General features: G+C 48.1%; 7 non-coding genes across 7 annotated transcripts; 5 read left to right on the top strand and 2 right to left on the bottom strand.

The window, feature by feature from the left end:
* Positions 1-251: 251 nt before the first annotated feature.
* LOC135033678 (U1 spliceosomal RNA) lies at positions 252-415 on the top strand. The gene has a single exon (XR_010229020.1). It is a non-coding gene; the product is annotated as a U1 spliceosomal RNA (small nuclear RNA).
* Positions 416-567: 152 nt separating this feature from the next.
* Positions 568-730, top strand: LOC135033617 (U1 spliceosomal RNA). The gene has a single exon (XR_010228967.1). It is a non-coding gene; the product is annotated as a U1 spliceosomal RNA (small nuclear RNA).
* A 9,214-nt stretch (positions 731-9,944) lies between these two features.
* Positions 9,945-10,108, top strand: LOC135033686 (U1 spliceosomal RNA). The gene has a single exon (XR_010229027.1). It is a non-coding gene; the product is annotated as a U1 spliceosomal RNA (small nuclear RNA).
* Positions 10,109-10,260: 152 nt separating this feature from the next.
* LOC135033598 (U1 spliceosomal RNA) lies at positions 10,261-10,423 on the top strand. The gene has a single exon (XR_010228950.1). It is a non-coding gene; the product is annotated as a U1 spliceosomal RNA (small nuclear RNA).
* Positions 10,424-11,078: 655 nt separating this feature from the next.
* LOC135033652 (U1 spliceosomal RNA) lies at positions 11,079-11,242 on the top strand. Its single transcript, XR_010228995.1, has one exon. It is a non-coding gene; the product is annotated as a U1 spliceosomal RNA (small nuclear RNA).
* Positions 11,243-20,987: 9,745 nt separating this feature from the next.
* LOC135033616 (U1 spliceosomal RNA) lies at positions 20,988-21,150 on the bottom strand. Its single transcript, XR_010228966.1, has one exon. It is a non-coding gene; the product is annotated as a U1 spliceosomal RNA (small nuclear RNA).
* A 152-nt stretch (positions 21,151-21,302) lies between these two features.
* Positions 21,303-21,466, bottom strand: LOC135033676 (U1 spliceosomal RNA). Its single transcript, XR_010229018.1, has one exon. It is a non-coding gene; the product is annotated as a U1 spliceosomal RNA (small nuclear RNA).
* Positions 21,467-21,661: the final 195 nt, after the last annotated feature.

Raw genomic sequence — 21,661 nt, 5'->3', positions numbered from 1 at the left:
TCACCATATGCAAATCCATCTGCTGCAGGCCTTGCCCCAGGAATGCTTGCACTAGTTGTTGCATTTGGTTTGTTGTTTGGGGGTGCTTCAGTATTAGGCAGCCTTCTGCCCTCCCATGTTCATCTGAAAATATGTGTTCTCCCTGCAGTTGTTGTCCCCAGATGAGAGTTCCCTTGTGCTGCCTCAGTTGAATCTCCTTTACTTGACAGAGATGTGCCTGAGCAGCGGCCCTCCCAGCCCTATCCCAAATCATACTTATTTTGCATAGGAGACACCATGGTCATGAAGATTGTTCACCCAGGGTGAGGTTCATTCATTGCATTCTGGGTATGCTGACCCCTGTGATTTCCCCAAATGTGGGAAACTCGCCTGCATTTTTTGTGCTAGTGGGGGACTGTGTTTGTGTTTTCCTCTGGTCAGCTCTGGTAAAAGTCAGATTTCTTTGTCTCATATATTCCTCTAGCCTTGTTCTTCTTTCGAGAGTTCCCTTGTGCTGCCTCAGTTGGATCTCCTTCACTTGACAGGGGGGTGCCCGAGCAGTGACCCTCCCCAGCTCTAGCCCAACTCCTACTTACCTGCCAGGTGAGATACTATGATCATGAAGGTGCTTCTCCCAGGGCAAGGCTCACCCATTGCACTCTGGGTGTGCTGCTCCTGTGATTTCCCCAAATGTGGGAAACTTGATTGCATAATTTGTGTTTCCCCTGGTCGGCTCTCGTATAATTCAGATCTCTTTGTCTCAGGTCTCTCTCCAGCCTAGTTTGCTGTCTGTTTCCACTTCTCTTTTCTGGAGCCACTCCCTTCTATGCCCTTGCGCACTATCCTGACTTCTCCCGTCTGCTTACTTTGTGCCTTCCAACGCACAATGCGAACTACAGGTAGTGCTGCAGGGCCCACACCCTTTTAGTTGCCTTACAGAGCAGCTCTGGAGCTGTTACAGTGCCCAGCTGCTGCAAGAAATCAGCTTGAATGCTTCAGGGGCTGGGGCATAGCCAACATGAGCCCCACACCAAAGGAGGGTGGGGGTGTTTAATGCGAACTAGGGGTCATCCAAGCACCGCAAAAGGCCGCCATGCCCTGCATGCCCCTTTTCTCTTTTCATATGCAGATGAGGGTTCCAGCCAACTTTGGCCCACTGCTTGGATGACATCACCGTATGCAAATCCGTCTGCTGCAGACCTTCCCCCAGGAATGCTTGTACTAGTTGTTGCATATGGTTTGATATTTGATGGTGCTTCAGTATTAGGCAGCCTTCCGCCCTCCCATGTTCATCTGAAAAGATGTGGTCTCCCTGCAGTTGTTGTCCCCAGACGAGAGTTCCCTTGTGCTTCCTCAGTTGAATCTCCTTAACTTGATGGGGGAGGGGCTGCCCGAGCAGCCACCCTCCCCAGCCCTATCCCAACTCATACTTATTTTGCATATGAGATCTCTTGATCATGAAGATTGTTCTCACAGGGTGAAGTTCATCCATTATATTTTAAAATAGGAAGGTACAAATTACATATTTGAATTGCATCTATGTGCTGGATTCAAATGTCCCCCCCCCCCCCTTCCTTTCTCAATTGTGCCCATCAGCAGCTATTCTAAGGTTGATGCCAATGGGTGTGACACATTAATTTCTTCTGTGGGGTACACAGGACTCCACAAGGATTCACATTGGGGTGTAGAGTAGGATCTTGATCTGAGGCACCAACCGACTCAAAGCTTTTGACTGTTCCCAAGATGCTCAGCGCATCCTCCTCTATAACCCCGCTTCCATGAACAGGGAGCTCAGTTTGTAGTTGGTGCCTTCAGTAGCAGGCCACTTAACAGGGGCCTGCCTCAGGAAGCCAATTCTTAGCTATTCATTTTGACAAGAAAAGAAGAACTTGTTTTATGAGAATCTACAAGGGCTGCAGCAGGCTAGGTCTAATAGACATCTTTACTGCAGCTTCATCACTCCCAGCGGCACTGTATACTCCCGTGCCCTGGTTGCTGGGTCACTGCAGCGGAGGCTCCGGATTCTTCCTAAGGTCAGTCACACACACACCGCCCTTCCGGATCACGAGGCCGCTGATGAAGGGGAGCGTGGCCGTAGGGGGTGGACCGTGTGCGCACTGGCGTGGACACTGATTACTGGGCAGCCGCTCCACTAGCCACCAGGTACAGTTAAGGAGCACAGGTCTGGGGGGTTTTCTCCTATATTAAACCAATTTTGTACTGCCCGCAGCGCATTGTGATAGGTAATAGGGCCTGATTCAGGTTGGATTGCAATCACAATAAGTGATCCAACTGCAAAAATTGCTAAGAGCATACGCATGTGCCTGCATTTTCTGCAGCACCCCACAGAGAATGCGATCGCCTCTGCCTGTCAATCGGGGCAGGGGGGGAGAGGGGGGTCAGCAACACTCCATTTCCAAGTCAGGGATGGAGCGGTGCGGGGGCAAGGCTTCAAAATGGGGTCTGCAATGGAGGAGACACAGGGGGCGTGGTCACAGCAGCTGTATGACATCACATTCAGCCGCTGTGATCACAAAAATGGTGGCGGCTTCCTGCGCGCACATACAGTCTGCACCAGCAGGAGGCTACACCATTTTTTATGATCACGCTGAACTGCAGTGCGACTGCAATTACAGCATGGTCAAGAAGGGAGGCGTCATGCTGGGTGGCCATAAGAGATGAGCGGGTTCGGTTCCTCGGAATCCGAACCCGCCCGAGCTTCACCCTTTTTTGCTCGGGTCCGAGCAGACTCGGATCCTCTCGCCTTGCTCGGTTAACCCGAGCGCGCCCGAACGTCATCATCCCGCTGTCGGATTCTCACGAGACTTGGATTCTATATAAGGAGCCGCGCGTCGCCGCCATTTTCACACGTGCATTGAGATTGATAGGGAGAGGACGTGGCTGGCGTCCTCTCCGTTTAGATTAGAAGATAGAGACGAGTGACATTTGATTTACTACTAATTTGGGGAGCAGTTGAACTTGTCAGGAGTACTCAGTAGTGCAGAGTTTTGCTGATAGTGACCACCAGTTTTATTATTTATAATCCGTTCTCTGCCTGAAAAAAAACGATACACATACCATATCTGTGCTCAGCCTCAGTGTGCTGCATGATATATCATCTATGTATATCTGACTGTGCTGAGTGCTCACTGCTCACACAGCTTAATTGTGGGGGAGACTGGGGAGCAGTTATAGCAGGAGTACAGTGCACACTTTTGCTGCCAGTGTGACCACCAGTATATTGTCTGCCTGAAAAAGTTAAACACTCCTGTGGTGTTTTTTTTTATTCTATAAATGCATTCTGCTGACAGTGTCCAGCAGGTCCGTCATACATATATTATATAAATATTTACCTGCAGTAGTGTTATATATTTTTTTTCATCTTTATCATCTCTATATTAGCAGACGCAGTACGGTAGTCCACGGCTGTGGCTATCTCTGTGTCGTCAGTGCTCGTCCATAATTGTATACCTACCTACCTGTGGTGGTTTTTTTTTTTCTATCTTCTTCATACTAGTAGTTTAGGAGTCTACTGACAGTGTCCACCAGGTCCATCATTATATTATATACCTACAGTAGTAATATATTTATTATATTATCTATACTAGCAGACGCAGTACGGTAGTCCACGGCTGTGGCTATCTCTGTGTCGTCAGTGCTCGTCCATAATTGTATACCTACCTACCTGTGGTGGGGTTTTTTTTTATCTTCTTCATACTAGCAGTTTAGCAGTCTGCTGACAGTGTCCACCAGGTCCGTCATTATATTATATACCTACAGTAGTAATATATTTATTATATTATCTATACTAGCAGATGCAGTACGGTAGTCCACGGCTGTACCTACCTCTGTGTCGTCAGTGCTCGTCCATAATTGTATACCTACCTGTGGTGGGGTTTTTTTTTCTATCTTCTTCATACTAGTAGTTTAGGAGTCTGCTGACAGTGTCCACCAGGTCCGTCATTATATTATATACCTACAGTAGTAATATATTTAGTATATTATCTATACTAGCAGACGCAGTACGGTAGTCCACGGCTGTACCTACCTCTGTGTCGTCACTCGTCCATAATTGTATACCTAACTGTGGTGGTTTTTTTTTTATATCTTCTTCATACTAGTAGTTTAGCAGTCTGCTGACAGTGTCCACCAGGTCCGTCATTATATTATATATACCTACAGTAGTTATATATATTTTTTTTTATATCATTAATTATCATCTCTATACTAGCAGACGCAGTACGGTAGGCCACGGCTGTGGCTATCTCTGTGTCGTCAGTGCTCGTCCATAATTGTATACCTACCTACCTGTGGTGGAAGTTTTTTTCTATCTTCTTCATACTAGTAGTTTAGCAGTCTGCTGACAGTGTCCACCAGGTCCGTCATTATATTATATATACCTACAGTAGTTATATATATATTTTTTTTTATATCATTAATTATCATCTCTATACTAGCAGACGCAGTACAGTAGTCCACGGCTGTAGCTACCTCTGTGTCGTCAGTCACTCGTCATCCATAAGTATACTAGTATCCATCCATCTCCATTGTTTACCTGAGGTGCCTTTTAGTTGTGCCTATTAAAATATGGAGAACAAAAATGTTGAGGTTCCAAAAATAGGGAAAGATCAAGATCCACTTCCACCTCGTGCTGAAGCTGCTGCCACTAGTCATGGCCGAGACGATGAAATTCCATCAACGTCGTCTCCCAAGGCCGATGCCCAATGTCATAGTACAGAGCATGTAAAATCCAAAACACAAAAGATCAGTAAAAAAATGACTCAAAAATCTAAATAAAAATCGTCGGAGGAGAAGCGTAAACTTGCCAATATGCCATTTACCACACGGAGTGGCAAGGAACGGCTGAGGCCCTGGCCTATCTTCATGGCTAGTGGTTCAGCTTCACATGAGGATGGAAGCACTCAGCCTCTCGCTAGAAAAATGAAAAGACTTAAGCTGGCAAAAGCACAGCAAAGAACTGTGCGTTCTTCAAAATCACAAATCCACAAGGAGAGTCCAATTGTGTCGGTTGCGATGCCTGACCTTCCCAACACTGGACGTGAAGAGCATGCACCTTCCACCATTTGCACGCCCCCTGCAAGTGCTGGAAGGAGCACCCGCAGTCCAGTTCCTGATAGTCAGATTGAAGATGTCAGTGTTGAAGTACACCAGGATGAGGAGAATATGGGTGTTGCTGGCGCTGGGGAGGAAATTGACAAGGAGGATTCTGATGGTGAGGTGGTTTGTTTAAGTCAGGCACCCGGCGAGACACCTGTTGTCCGTGGGAGGAATATGGCCATTGACATGCCTGGTGAAAATACAAAAAAAATCAGCTCTTCGGTGTGGAAGTATTTCAACAGAAATGCGGACAACAGGTGTCAAGCCGTGTGTTGCCTTTGTCAAGCTGTAATAAGTAGGGGTAAGGACGTTAACCACCTCGGAACATCCTCCCTTATACGTCACCTGCAGCGCATTCATCATAAGTCAGTGACAAGTTCAAAAACTTTGGGCGACAGCGGAAGCAGTCCACTGACCAGTAAATCCCTTCCTCTTGTAACCAAGCTCACGCAAACCACCCCACCAACTCCCTCAGTGTCAATTTCCTCCTTCCCCAGGAATGCCAATAGTCCTGCAGGCCATGTCACTGGCAATTCTGACGAGTTCTCTCCTGCCTGGGATTCCTCCGATGCATCCTTGAGTGTAACGCCTACTGCTGCTGGCGCTGCTGTTGTTGCTGCTGGGAGTCGATGGTCATCCCAGAGGGGAAGTCGTAAGACCACTTTTACTACTTCCACCAAGCAATTGACTGTCCAACAGTCCTTTGCGAGGAAGATGAAATATCACAGCAGTCATCCTGCTGCAAAGCGGATAACTGAGGCCTTGGCATCCTGGGCAGTGAGAAACGTGGTTCCGGTATCCATCATTACTTCAGAGCCAACTATAGACTTGATTGAGGTACTGTGTCCCCGGTACCAAATACTATCTAGGTTCCATTTCTCTAGGCAGGCGATACCGAAAATGTACACAGACCTCAGAAAAAGACTCACCAGTGTCCTAAAAAATGCAGTTGTACCCAATGTCCACTTAACCACGGACATGTGGACAAGTGGAGCAGGGCAGACTCAGGACTATATGACTGTGACAGCCCACTGGGTAGATGTATTGACTCCCGCCGCAAGAACAGCAGCGGCGGCACCAGTAGCAGCATCTCGCAAACGCCAACTCTTTCCTAGGCAGGCTACGCTTTGTATCACCGCTTTCCAGAATACGCACACAGATGAAAACCTCTTACGGCAACTGAGGAAGATCATCACAGAATGGCTTACCCCAATTGGACTCTCCTGTGGATTTGTGGCATCGGACAACGCCAGCAATATTGTGCGTGCATTATATCTGGGCAAATTCCAGCACGTCCCATGTTTTGCACATACCTTGAATTTGGTGGTGCAGAATTATTTAAAAAACGACAGGGGCGTGCAAGAGATGCTGTCGGTGGCCACAAGAATTGCGGGACACTTTCGGCGTACAGGCACCACGTACAGAAGACTGGAGCAACACCAAAAACGCCTGAACCTGCCCTGCCATCATCTGAAGCAAGAAGTGGAAACGAGGTGGAATTCAACCCTCTATATGCTTCAGAGGATGGAGGAGCAGCAAAAGGCCATTCAAGCCTATACATCTGACCACGATATAGGAGGTGGAATGCACCTGTCTCAAGCGCAGTGGAGAATGATTTCAACGTTGTGCAAGGTTCTGCAACCTTTTGAACTTGCCACACGTGAAGTCAGTTCAGACACTGCCAGCCTGAGTCAGGTCATTCCCGTCATCAGGCTTTTGCAGAAGAAGCTGGAGACATTGAAGGAGGAGCTAAGACAGAGCGATTCCGCTAGGCATGTGGGACTTGTGGATGGAGCCCTTCATTCGCTTAACCAGGATTCACGGGTGGTCAATCTGTTGAAATCAGAGCACTACATTTTGGCCACCGTGCTCGATCCTAGATTTAAAACCTACGTTGTATCTCTCTTTCCGGCAGACACAAGTCTGCAGGGGTTCAAAGACCTGCTGGTGAGAAAATTATCAAGTCAAGCGGAACTTGATCGGTCAACAGCTCCTCCTTCACAGTCTCCCGCAATTGGGGGTGCGAGGAAAAGGCTCAGAATTCCGAGCCCACCCGCTGGCGGTGATGCAGGGCAGTCTGGAGCGACTGCTGATGCTGACATCTGGTCCGGACTGAAGGACCTGCCAACGATTACGGACATGTCGTCTACTGTCACTGCATATGATTCTCTCACCATTGAAAGAATGGTGGAGGATTATATGAGTGACCGCATCCAAGTAGGCACGTCAGACAGTCCGTACGTATACTGGCAGGAAAAAGAGGCAATTTGGAGGCCCTTGCACAAACTGGCTTTATTCTACCTAAGTTGCCCTCCCACAAGTGTGTACTCCGAAAGAGTGTTTAGTGCCGCCGCTCACCTTGTCAGCAATCGGCGTACGAGGTTACTTCCAGAAAATGTGGAGAAGATGATGTTCATTAAAATGAATTATAATCAATTGCTCCGTGGAGACATTGACCAGCAGCAATTGCCTCCACAAAGTATACAGGGAGCTGAGATGGTGGATTCCAGTGGGGACGAATTGATAATCTGTGAGGAGGGGGATGTACACGGTGATGAATCGGAGGATGATGATGAGGTGGACATCTTGCCTCTATAGAGCCAGTTTGTGCAAGGAGAGATTTATTGCTTCTTTTTTGGTGGGGGTCCAAACCAACCCGTCATTTCAGTCACAGTCGTGTGGCAGACCCTGTCACTGAAATGATGGGTTGGTTAAAGTGTGCATGTCCTGTTTATACAACATAAGGGTGGGTGGGAGGGCCCAAGGCAATTCCACCTTGCACCTCTTTTTTCTTTTCTTTTTCTTTGCGTCATGTGCTGTTTGGGGAGTGTTTTTTGGAAGGGCCATCCTGCGTGACACTGCAGTGCCACTCCTAGATGGGCCAGGTGTTTGTGTCGGCCACTTGGGTCGCTGAGCTTAGTCACACAGCTACCTCATTGCGCCTCTTTTTTTCTTTGCGTCATGTGCTGTTTGGGGAGTGTTTTTTGGAAGGGCCATCCTGCGTGACACTGCAGTGACACTCCTAGATGGGCCAGGTGTTTGTGTCGTCCACTTGGGTCGCTGAGCTTAGTCACACAGCTACCTCATTGCGCCACTTTTTTTCTTTGCGTCATGTGCTGTTTGGGGAGTGTTTTTTGGAAGGGCCATCCTGCGTGACACTGCAGTGCCACTCCTAGATGGGCCAGGTGTTTGTGTCGGCCACTTGGGTCGCTGAGCTTAGTCACACAGCTACCTCATTGCGCCTCTTTTTTTCTTTGCGTCATGTGCTGTTTGGGGAGTGTTTTTGGAAGGGCCATCCTGCGTGACACTGCAGTGCCACTCCTAGATGGGCCAGGTGTTTGTGTCGGCCACTTGGGTCGCTGAGCTTAGTCACACAGCTACCTCATTGCGCCTCTTTTTTTCTTTGCGTCATGTGCTGTTTGGGGAGTGTTTTTTGGAAGGGCCATCCTGCGTGACACTGCAGTGCCACTCCTAGATGGGCCAGGTGTTTGTGTCGGCCACTTGGGTCGCTGAGCTTAGTCACACAGCTACCTCATTGCGCCTCTTTTTTTCTTTGCGTCATGTGCTGTTTGGGGAGTGTTTTTTGGAAGGGCCATCATGCGTGACACTGCAGTGCCACTCCTAGATGGGCCAGGTGTTTGTGTCGGCCACTTGGGTCACTGAGCTTAGTCATCCAGCGACCTCGGTGCAAATTTTAGGACTAAAAATAATATTGTGAGGTGTGAGGTGTTAAGAATAGACTGAAAATTAGTGGAAATTATGGTTATTGAGGTTAATAATACTTTGGGATCAAAATGACTCCCAAATTCTATGATTTAAGCTGTTTTTTAGGGTTTTTTGAAAAAAACACCCGAATCCAAAACACACCCGAATCCGACAAAAAAAATTCGGTGAGGTTTAGCCAAAATGCGTTCGAACCCAAAACACGGCCGCGGAACCGAACCCAAAACCAAAACACAAAACCCGAAAAATTTCCGGTGCACATCTCTAGTGGCCATGCCATGTCACTGTGCAGGAGCCAGCACCGCTCACACACTTGTCCCCGGTGCAGCCCCCAACCCCCGGGACACCCGGAGCAACAAAATGTAGATTCAGGCCACCAGGCCACGCCCCTACCTATGAAACCATGCCTCCTTTTTACCATTGCGCTGCTTATCTGCGCGCACTGCATTACAATCTCCCTCGCCACCTCTCTGGGTGTCACCAGTGATAGTGACACCTCTGCCATGCTTGTAGCAGCTGGTCCTAAGATCTACACCTCAAGCCCTGAGTGTTTGCCCTTGTGACTTGTTGATCATCATAGCAAAGCAGATGCTTACAGAAAACTGCAGGGGCTTAGATTGAAAATAAAAAAAATTGATGGGTATAAGGTAGAGAGGAGCGGGTTCGGTTCTCCGAGAACCGAATTCCCCACGAACCCCACGAACTCCTCCTCCGAGGCAGGCTCGGTTGTTCCCGCCTGACTCGGAAAACCTGAACAAGGGAAAATGTCATCATCCCGCTGTCGGATTCTCGCGAGATTCGGATTTCATATAAAGAGTGCAAGCATTCCTGGGGGAAGGCCTGCAGCAGATGGATTTGCATATGGTGATGTCATCCAAGCAGTGGGTCAAAGTTGGCTTCAGAAACAAACAGGAATGCTTGCACTAGTTGTTGCATTTGGTTTGTTGTTTGGGGGTGCTTCAGTATTAGGCAGCCTTCTGCCCTCCCATGTTCATCTGAAAATATGTGTTCTCCCTGCAGTTGTTGTCCCCAGATGAGAGTTCCCTTGTGCTGCCTCAGTTGAATCTCCTTTACTTGACAGAGATGTGCCTGAGCAGCGGCCCTCCCCAGCCCTATCCCAAATCATACTTATTTTGCATATGAGATACCATGGTCATGAAGATTATTCTCCCAGGGTGAGGTTCATTCATTGCATTCTGGGTATGCTGACCCCTGTGATTTCCCCAAATGTGGGTAACTCGACTGCATTATTTGTGGTAGTGGGGGACTGTGTTTGTGTTTTCCTCTGGTCAGCTCTGGTAAAAGTCAGATTTCTTTGTTTCAGATCTTCCTCTAGCCTTGTTCTTCTTTCGAGAGTTCCCTTGTGCTGCCTCAGTTGGATCTCCTTCACTTGACAGGGGGGTGCCCGAGCAGCGACCCTCCCCAGCTCAAGCCCAACTCCTACTTACCTGCCAGGTGAGATACTATGATCATGAAGGTGCTTCTTCCAGGGCAAGGCTCACCCATTGCACTCTGGGTGTGCTGCCCCTGCGATTTCCCCAAATGTGGGAAACTTGACTGCATAATTTGTGTTTCCCCTGGTCGGCTCTCGTATAATTCAGATCTCTTTGTCTCAGGTCTCTCTCCAGCCTAGTTTGCTGTCTGTTTCCACTTCTTTTTTCTTGAGCCCCTCCCTTTTATACCCTTGTGCACTATCCTGACTTCTCCTCCTGTCTGCTTACTTTGTGCCTTCCAATGCACAATGCAAACTACACACCCTTTTACTTGCCTTACAGAGCAGCTCTGGAGCTGTTACAGTGCCAAGCTGCTGTAAGAAATCAGCTTGAATGCTTCAGGGGCTGGGGCATTGTCAACATGAGCCCCACACCGAAGGAGGGTGGGGGTGTTTAATGCGAACTAAGGGTCATCCAAGCGCCGCAAAAGGCCGCCATGCCCTGCATACCCCTTTTCTCTTTTCATATGCAGATGAGGGATCCAGCCAACTTTGGCCCACTGCTTGGATGACATCACCGTATGCAAATCCGTCTTCTGCAGAACTTCCCCCAGGAATGCTTGTACTAGTTGTTGCATTTGGTTTGTTGTTTGGGGGTGCTTCAGTATTAGGCAGCCTTCTGCCCTCCCATGTTCATCTGAAAATATGTGTTCTCCCTGCAGTTGTTGTCCCCAGATGAGAGTTCCCTTGTGCTGCCTCAGTTGAATCTCCTTTACTTGACAGAGATGTGCCTGAGCAGCGGCCCTCCCCAGCCCTATCCCAAATCATACTTATTTTGCATAGGCGATACCATGGTCATGAAGATTGTTCTCCCAGGGTGAGGTTCATTCATTGCATTCTGGGTATGCTGACCCCTGTGATTTCCCCAAATGTGGGAAACTCGACTGCATTATTTGTGGTAGTGGGGGACTGTGTTTGTGCTTTCCTCTGGTCAGCTCTGGTAAAAGTCAGATTTCTTTGTCTCAGATCTTCCTCTAGCCTTGTTCTTCTTTCGAGAGTTCCCTTGTGCTGCCTCAGTTGGAACTCCTTCATTTGACAGGGGGTGCCCGAGCAGCAATCCTCCACAGCTCTGGCCCAACTCCTACTTACCTGCCAGGTGAGATACTATGATCTTCACTGTTAGGGCAATCAGGATGTGGAATTCCCTGCCAGGGAAGGTGGTAATGGCGGACTCTGTAATTGGATTTAAAAAAGGAATGGATACATTTCTGAATGAAAAAGCTATCCAAGGTTATAATACTTAAAATATCAACATGGTTAATCCGGGGGTAACATGAGTTGTAGTAGCTAACTAGTCATAAAACATTATTCAGCAAGTATGTAGAATCATCACAACTTAAAACAGGTTGAACACGATGGGCAATTTGCCTCTATTCAACCTCAAAAACTATGTTACTATATGTTACTATATTACTATGTTACTGTAGTATACAGAACACCACAATGCAATGAGCAGTGATAGTGAGCACTGATGAGGATACTAGAACTGACACTGAGCAGCAAGATGCAGCACTGGACTATTAGTAATGTACTGTAGTATGCTGAGCACAACAATGCAGCACAAGACAATGAGCAGTGATACTGAGCACTGATGAGGATACTACTGAGAACTGACACTGAGCAGGAGAGACACACTACTAGTATTACTGAGCAGCAATAAGTATCCACTGATACTGAGCACTGATATTGAGATTTCCACTGAGAGAACATAGCCACGTCCTCTCCGCTCTCTCTTCAATGCACGAGTAAAAATGGCGGCAACGCGCAGCTCTTTATATGGAATCCGAATCTCGCGAGAATCCGACAGCGGGATGATGACATTTTCCCTTGTTCAGGTTTTCCGAGTCAGGCGGGAACAACCGAGCCTGCCTCGGAGGAGGAGTTCGTGGGGTTCGTGGGGAATTCAGTTCTCGGAGAACCGAACCCGCTCCTCTCTACCTTATACCCATCAATTTTTTTTATTTTCAATCTAAGCCCCTGCAGTTTTCTGTAAGCATCTGCTTTGCTATGATGATCAACAAGTCACAAGGGCAAACACTCAGGGCTTGAGGTGTAGATCTTAGGACCAGCTGCTACAAGCATGGCAGAGGTGTCACTATCACTGGTGACACCCAGAGAGGTGGCGAGGGAGATTGTAATGCAGTGCGCGCAGATAAGCAGCGCAATGGTAAAAAGGAGGCATGGTTTCATAGGTAGGGGCGTGGCCTGGTGGCCTGAATCTACATTTTGTTGCTCCGGGTGTCCCGGGGGTTGGGGGCTGCACCGGGGACTAGTGTGTGAGCGGTGCTGGCTCCTGCACAGTGACATGGCATGGCCACTAGAGATGTGCACCGGAAATTTTTCGGGTTTTGTGTTTTGGTTTTGGGTTCGGTTCCGCGGCCGTGTTTTGGGTTCGAACGCGTTTTGGCTAAACCTCACCGAATTTTTTTTGTCGGATTCGGGTGTGTTTTGGATTCGGGTGTTTTTTTCAAAAAACCCTAAAAAACAGCTTAAATCATAGAATTTGGGAGTCATTTTGATCCCAAAGTATTATTAACCTCAATAACCATAATTTCCACTAATTTTCAGTCTATTCTTAACACCTCACACCTCACAATATTATTTTTAGTCCTAAAATTTGCACCGAGGTCGCTGGATGACTAAGCTCAGTGACCCAAGTGGCCGACACAAACACCTGGCCCATCTAGGAGTGGCACTGCAGTGTCACGCATGATGGCCCTTCCAAAAAACACTCCCCAAACAGCACATGACGCAAAGAAAAAAAGAGGCGCAATGAGGTAGCTGTGTGACTAAGCTCAGCGACCCAAGTGGCCGACACAAACACCTGGCCCATCTAGGAGTGGCACTGCAGTGTCACGCAGGATGGCCCTTCCAAAAAACACTCCCCAAACAGCACATGACGCAAAGAAAAAAAGAGGCGCAATGAGGTAGCTGTGTGACTAAGCTCAGCGACCCAAGTGGCCGACACAAACACCTGGCCCATCTAGGAGTGGCACTGCATTGTCACGCAGGATGGCCCTTCCAGAAACACTCCCCAAACAGCACATGACGCAAAGAAAAAAAGAGGCGCAATGAGGTAGCTGTGTGACTAAGCTCAGCGACCCAAGTGGCCGACACAAACACCTGGCCCATCTAGGAGTGGCACTGCAGTGTCACGCAGGATGGCCCTTCCAAAAAACACTCCCCAAACAGCACATGACGCAAAGAAAAAAAGTGGCGCAATGAGGTAGCTGTGTGACTAAGCTCAGCGACCCAAGTGGACGACACAAACACCTGGCCCATCTAGGAGTGTCACTGCAGTGTCACGCAGGATGGCCCTTCCAAAAAACACTCCCCAAACAGCACATGACGCAAAGAAAAAAAGAGGCGCAATGAGGTAGCTGTGTGACTAAGCTCAGCGACCCAAGTGGCCGACACAAACACCTGGCCCATCTAGGAGTGGCACTGCAGTGTCACGCAGGATGGCCCTTCCAAAAAACACTCCCCAAACAGCACATGACGCAAAGAAAAATAAAAGTAAAAAGAGGTGCAAGGTGGAATTGCCTTGGGCCCTCCCACCCACCCTTATGTTGTATAAACAGGACATGCACACTTTAACCAACCCATCATTTCAGTGACAGGGTCTGCCACACGACTGTGACTGAAATGACGGGTTGGTTTGGACCCCCACCAAAAAAGAAGCAATAAATCTCTCCTTGCACAAACTGGCTCTATAGAGGCAAGATGTCCACCTCATCATCATCCTCCGATTCATCACCGTGTACATCCCCCTCCTCACAGATTATCAATTCGTCCCCACTGGAATCCACCATCTCAGCTCCCTGTATACTTTGTGGAGGCAATTGCTGCTGGTCAATGTCTCCACGGAGCAATTGATTATAATTCATTTTAATGAACATCATCTTCTCCACATTTTCTGGAAGTAACCTCGTACGCCGATGGCTGACAAGGTGAGCGGCGGCACTAAACACTCTTTCGGAGTACACACTTGTGGGAGGGCAACTTAGGTAGAATAAAGCCAGTTTGTGCAAGGGCCTCCAAATTGCCTCTTTTTCCTGCCAGTATACGTACGGACTGTCTGACGTGCCTACTTGGATGCGGTCACTCATATAATCCTCCACCATTCTTTCAATGGTGAGAGAATCATATGCAGTGACAGTAGACGACATGTCCGTAATCGTTGGCAGGTCCTTCAGTCCGGACCAGATGTCAGCATCAGCAGTCGCTCCAGACTGCCCTGCATCACCGCCAGCGGGTGGGCTCGGAATTCTGAGCCTTTTCCTCGCACCCCCAATTGCGGGAGACTGTGAAGGAGGAGCTGTTGACCGATCAAGTTCCGCTTGACTTGATAATTTTCTCACCAGCAGGTCTTTGAACCCCTGCAGACTTGTGTCTGCCGGAAAGAGAGATACAACGTAGGTTTTAAATCTAGGATCGAGCACGGTGGCCAAAATGTAGTGCTCTGATTTCAACAGATTGACCACCCGTGAATCCTGGTTAAGCGAATGAAGGGCTCCATCCACAAGTCCCACATGCCTAGCGGAATCGCTCTGTCTTAGCTCCTCCTTCAATGTCTCCAGCTTCTTCTGCAAAAGCCTGATGACGGGAATGACCTGACTCAGGCTGGCAGTGTCTGAACTGACTTCACGTGTGGCAAGTTCAAAAGGTTGCAGAACCTTGCACAACGTTGAAATCATTCTCCACTGCGCTTGAGACAGGTGCATTCCACCTCCTATATCGTGGTCAGATGTATAGGCTTGAATGGCCTTTTGCTGCTCCTCCATCCTCTGAAGCATATAGAGGGTTGAATTCCACCTCGTTTCCACTTCTTGCTTCAGATGATGGCAGGGCAGGTTCAGGCGTTTTTGGTGTTGCTCCAGTCTTCTGTACGTGGTGCCTGTACGCCGAAAGTGTCCCGCAATTCTTGTGGCCACCGACAGCATCTCTTGCACGCCCCTGTCGTTTTTTAAATAATTCTGCACCACCAAATTCAAGGTATGTGCAAAACATGGGACGTGCTGGAATTTGCCCAGATATAATGCACGCACAATATTGCTGGCGTTGTCCGATGCCACAAATCCACAGGAGAGTCCAATTGGGGTAAGCCATTCTGTGATGATCTTCCTCAGTTGCCGTAAGAGGTTTTCATCTGTGTGCGTATTCTGGAAAGCGGTGATACAAAGCGTAGCCTGCCTAGGAAAGAGTTGGCGTTTGCGAGATGCTGCTACTGGTGCCGCCGCTGCTGTTCTTGCGGCGGGAGTCAATACATCTACCCAGTGGGCTGTCACAGTCATATAGTCCTGAGTCTGCCCTGCTCCACTTGTCCACATGTCCGTGGTTAAGTGGACATTGGGTACAACTGCATTTTTTAGGACACTGGTGAGTCTTTTTCTGAGGTCTGTGTACATTTTCGGTATCGCCTGCCTAGAGAAATGGAACCTAGATAGTATTTGGTACCGGGGACACAGTACCTCAATCAAGTCTATAGTTGGCTCTGAAGTAATGATGGATACCGGAACCACGTTTCTCACTGCCCAGGATGCCAAGGCCTCAGTTATCCGCTTTGCAGCAGGATGACTGCTGTGATATTTCATCTTCCTCGCAAAGGACTGTTGGACAGTCAATTGCTTGGTGGAAGTAGTAAAAGTGGTCTTACGACTTCCCCTCTGGGATGACCATCGACTCCCAGCAGCAACAACAGCAGCGCCAGCAGCAGTAGGCGTTACACTCAAGGATGCATCGGAGGAATCCCAGGCAGGAGAGAACTCGTCAGAATTGCCAGTGACATGGCCTGCAGGACTATTGGCATTCCTGGGGAAGGAGGAAATTGACACTGAGGGAGTTGGTGGGGTGGTTTGCGTGAGCTTGGTTACAAGAGGAAGGGATTTACTGGTCAGTGGACTGCTTCCGCTGTCGCCCAAAGTTTTTGAACTTGTCACTGACTTATGATGAATGCGCTGCAGGTGACGTATAAGGGAGGATGTTCCGAGGTGGTTAACGTCCTTACCCCTACTTATTACAGCTTGACAAAGGCAACACACGGCTTGACACCTGTTGTCCGCATTTCTGTTGAAATACTTCCACACCGAAGAGCTGATTTTTTTTGTATTTTCACCAGGCATGTCAATGGCCATATTCCTCCCACGGACAACAGGTGTCTCGCCGGGTGCCTGACTTAAACAAACCACCTCACCATCAGAATCCTCCTTGTCAATTTCCTCCCCAGCGCCAGCAACACCCATATTCTCCTCATCCTGGTGTACTTCAACACTGACATCTTCAATCTGACTATCAGGAACTGGACTGCGGGTGCTCCTTCCAGCACTTGCAGGGGGCGTGCAAATGGTGGAAGGTGCATGCTCTTCACGTCCAGTGTTGGGAAGGTCAGGCATCGCAACCGACACAATTGGACTCTCCTTGTGGATTTGTGATTTTGAAGAACGCACAGTTCTTTGCTGTGCTTTTGCCAGCTTAAGTCTTTTCATTTTTCTAGCGAGAGGCTGAGTGCTTCCATCCTCATGTGAAGCTGAACCACTAGCCATGAAGATAGGCCAGGGCCTCAGCCGTTCCTTGCCACTCCGTGTGGTAAATGGCATATTGGCAAGTTTACGCTTCTCCTCCGACGATTTTTATTTAGATTTTTGAGTCATTTTTTTACTGATCTTTTGTGTTTTGGATTTTACATGCTCTGTACTATGACATTGGGCATCGGCCTTGGGAGACGACGTTGATGGAATTTCATCGTCTCGGCCATGACTAGTGGCAGCAGCTTCAGCACGAGGTGGAAGTGGATCTTGATCTTTCCCTATTTTTGGAACCTCAACATTTTTGTTCTCCATATTTTAATAGGCACAACTAAAAGGCACCTCAGGTAAACAATGGAGATGGATGGATACTAGTATACTTATGGATGACGAGTGACTGACGACACAGAGGTAGCTACAGCCGTGGACTACCGTACTGCGTCTGCTAGTATAGAGATGATAATTAATGATATAAAAAAAAATATATATATAACTACTGTAGGTATATATAATATAATGACGGACCTGGTGGACACTGTCAGCAGACTGCTAAACTACTAGTATGAAGAAGATAGAAAAAAACTTCCACCACAGGTAGGTAGGTATACAATTATGGACGAGCACTGACGACACAGAGATAGCCACAGCCGTGGCCTACCGTACTGCGTCTGCTAGTATAGAGATGATAATTAATGATATAAAAAAAAATATATATAACTACTGTAGGTATATATAATATAATGACGGACCTGGTGGACACTGTCAGCAGACTGCTAAACTACTAGTATGAAGAAGATAGAAAAAAAAAACCACCACAGTTAGGTATACAATTATGGACGAGTGACGACACAGAGGTAGGTACAGCCGTGGACTACCGTACTGCGTCTGCTAGTATAGATAATATACTAAATATATTACTACTGTAGGTATATAATATAATGACGGACCTGGTGGACACTGTCAGCAGACTCCTAAACTACTAGTATGAAGAAGATAGAAAAAAAAACCCCACCACAGGTAGGTATACAATTATGGACGAGCACTGACGACACAGAGGTAGGTACAGCCGTGGACTACCGTACTGCATCTGCTAGTATAGATAATATAATAAATATATTACTACTGTAGGTATATAATATAATGACGGACCTGGTGGACACTGTCAGCAGACTGCTAAACTGCTAGTATGAAGAAGATAAAAAAAAACCCCACCACAGGTAGGTAGGTATACAATTATGGACGAGCACTGACGACACAGAGATAGCCACAGCCGTGGACTACCGTACTGCGTCTGCTAGTATAGATAATATAATAAATATATTACTACTGTAGGTATATAATATAATGATGGACCTGGTGGACACTGTCAGTAGACTCCTAAACTACTAGTATGAAGAAGATAGAAAAAAAAAAACCACCACAGGTAGGTAGGTATACAATTATGGACGAGCACTGACGACACAGAGATAGCCACAGCCGTGGACTACCGTACTGCGTCTGCTAATATAGAGATGATAAAGATGAAAAAAAATATATAACACTACTGCAGGTAAATATTTATATAATATATGTATGACGGACCTGCTGGACACTGTCAGCAGAATGCATTTATAGAATAAAAAAAAAACACCACAGGAGTGTTTAACTTTTTCAGGAAGACAATATACTGGTGGTCACACTGGCAGCAAAAGTGTGCACTGTACTCCTGCTATAACTGCTCCCCAGTCTCCCCCACAATTAAGCTGTGTGAGCAGTGAGCACTCAGCACAGTCAGATATACATAGATGATATATCATGCAGCACACTGAGGCTGAGCACAGATATGGTATGTGTATCGTTTTTTTTCAGGCAGAGAACGGATTATAAATAATAAAACTGGTGGTCACTATCAGCAAAACTCTGCACTACTGAGTACTCCTGACAAGTTCAACTGCTCCCCAAATTAGTAGTAAATCAAATGTCACTCGTCTCTATCTTCTAATCTAAACGGAGAGGACGCCAGCCACGTCCTCTCCCTATCAATCTCAATGCACGTGTGAAAATGGCGGCGACGCGCGGCTCCTTATATAGAATCCAAGTCTCGTGAGAATCCGACAGCGGGATGATGACGTTCGGGCGCGCTCGGGTTAACCGAGCAAGGCGAGAGGATCCGAGTCTGCTCGGACCCGAGCAAAAAAGGGTGAAGCTCGGGCGGGTTCGGATTCCGAGGAACCGAACCCGCTCATCTCTTATGGCCACCCAGCATGACGCCTCCCTTCTTGACCATGCTGTAATTGCAGTCGCACTGCAGTTCAGCGTGATCATAAAAAATGGTGTAGCCTCCTGCTGGTGCAGACTGTATGTGCGCGCAGGAAGCCGCCACCATTTTTGTGATCACAGCGGCTGAATGTGATGTCATACAGCTGCTGTGACCACGCCCCCTGTGTCTCCTCCATTGCAGACCCCATTTTGAAGCCTTGCCCCCGCACCGCTCCATCCCTGACTTGGAAATGGAGTGTTGCTGACCCCCCTCTCCCCCCCTGCCCCGATTGACAGGCAGAGGCGATCGCATTCTCTGTGGGGTGCTGCAGAAAATGCAGGCACATGCGTATGCTCTTAGCAATTTTTGCAGCTGGATCACTTATTGTGATTGCAATCCAACCTGAATCAGGCCCTATTACCTATCACAATGCGCTGCGGGCAGTACAAAATTGGTTTAATATAGGAGAAAACCCCCCAGACCTGTGCTCCTTAACTGTACCTGGTGGCTAGTGGAGCGGCTGCCCAGTAATCAGTGTCCACGCCAGTGCGCACACGGTCCACCCCCTACGGCCACGCTCCCCTTCATCAGCGGCCTCGTGATCCGGAAGGGCGGTGTGTGTGTGACTGACCTTAGGAAGAATCCGGAGCCTCCGCTGCAGTGACCCAGCAACCAGGGCACGGGAGTATACAGTGCCGCTGGGAGTGATGAAGCTGCAGTAAAGATGTCTATTAGACCTAGCCTGCTGCAGCCCTTGTAGATTCTCATAAAACAAGTTCTTCTTTTCTTGTCAAAATGAATAGCTAAGAATTGGCTTCCTGAGGCAGGCCCCTGTTAAGTGGCCTGCTACTGAAGGCACCAACTACAAACTGAGCTCCCTGTTCATGGAAGCGGGGTTATAGAGGAGGATGCGCTGAGCATCTTGGGAACAGTCAAAAGCTTTGAGTCGGTTGGTGCCTCAGATCAAGATCCTACTCTACACCCCAATGTGAATCCTTGTGGAGTCCTGTGTACCCCACAGAAGAAATTAATGTGTCACACCCATTGGCATCAACCTTAGAATAGCTGCTGATGGGCACAATTGAGAAAGGAAGGGGGGGGGGGGACATTTGAATCCAGCACATAGATGCAATTCAAATATGTAATTTGTACCTTCCTATTTTAAAATATAATGGATGAACTTCACCCTGTGAGAACAATCTTCATGATCAAGAGATCTCATATGCAAAATAAGTATGAGTTGGGATAGGGCTGGGGAGGGTGGCTGCTCGGGCAGCCCCTCCCCCATCAAGTTAAGGAGATTCAACTGAGGAAGCACAAGGGAACTCTCGTCTGGGGACAACAACTGCAGGGAGACCACATCTTTTCAGATGAACATGGGAGGGCGGAAGGCTGCCTAATACTGAAGCACCATCAAATATCAAACCATATGCAACAACTAGTACAAGCATTCCTGGGGGAAGGTCTGCAGCAGACGGATTTGCATACGGTGATGTCATCCAAGCAGTGGGCCAAAGTTGGCTGGAACCCTCATCTGCATATGAAAAGAGAAAAGGGGCATGCAGGGCATGGTGGCCTTTTGCGGTGCTTGGATGACCCCTAGTTCGCATTAAACACCCCCACCCTCCTTTGGTGTGGGGCTCATGTTGGCTATGCCCCAGCCCCTGAAGCATTCAAGCTGATTTCTTGCAGCAGCTGGGCACTGTAACAGCTCCAGAGCTGCTCTGTAAGGCAACTAAAAGGGTGTGGGCCCTGCAGCACTACCTGTAGTTCGCATTGTGCGTTGGAAGGCACAAAGTAAGCAGACGGGAGAAGTCAGGATAGTGCGCAAGGGCATAGAAGGGAGTGGCTCCAGAAAAGAGAAGTGGAAACAGACAGCAAACTAGGCTGGAGAGAGACCTGAGACAAAGAGATCTGAATTATACGAGAGCCGACCAGGGGAAACACAAATTATGCAATCAAGTTTCCCACATTTGGGGAAATCACAGGAGCAGCACACCCAGAGTGCAATGGGTGAGCCTTGCCCTGGGAGAAGCACCTTCATGATCATAGTATCTCACCTGGCAGGTAAGTAGGAGTTGGGCTAGAGCTGGGGAGGGTCACTGCTCGGGCACCCCCCTGTCAAGTGAAGGAGATCCAACTGAGGCAGCACAAGGGAACTCTCGAAAGAAGAACAAGGCTAGAGGAATATATGAGACAAAGAAATCTGACTTTTACCAGAGCTGACCAGAGGAAAACACAAACACAGTCCCCCACTACCACAAAAAATGCAGGCGAGTTTCCCACATTTGGGGAAATCACAGGGGTCAGCATACCCAGAATGCAATGAATGAACCTCACCCTGGGTGAACAATCTTCATGACCATGGTGTCTCCTATGCAAAATAAGTATGATTTGGGATAGGGCTGGGAGGGCCGCTGCTCAGGCACATCTCTGTCAAGTAAAGGAGATTCAACTGAGGCAGCACAAGGGAACTCTCATCTGGGGACAACAACTGCAGGGAGAACACATATTTTCAGATGAACATGGGAGGGCAGAAGGCTGCCTAATACTGAAGCACCCCCAAACAACAAACCAAATGCAACA

This window comes from Pseudophryne corroboree, unplaced genomic scaffold, assembly GCF_028390025.1.
Source record: "Pseudophryne corroboree isolate aPseCor3 unplaced genomic scaffold, aPseCor3.hap2 scaffold_574, whole genome shotgun sequence".
NCBI lineage: Eukaryota > Metazoa > Chordata > Amphibia > Anura > Myobatrachidae > Pseudophryne > Pseudophryne corroboree.
The sequence above is the reverse complement of the archived record's forward strand: the minus strand, read 5'-3'. Positions and strand labels throughout refer to the sequence as shown.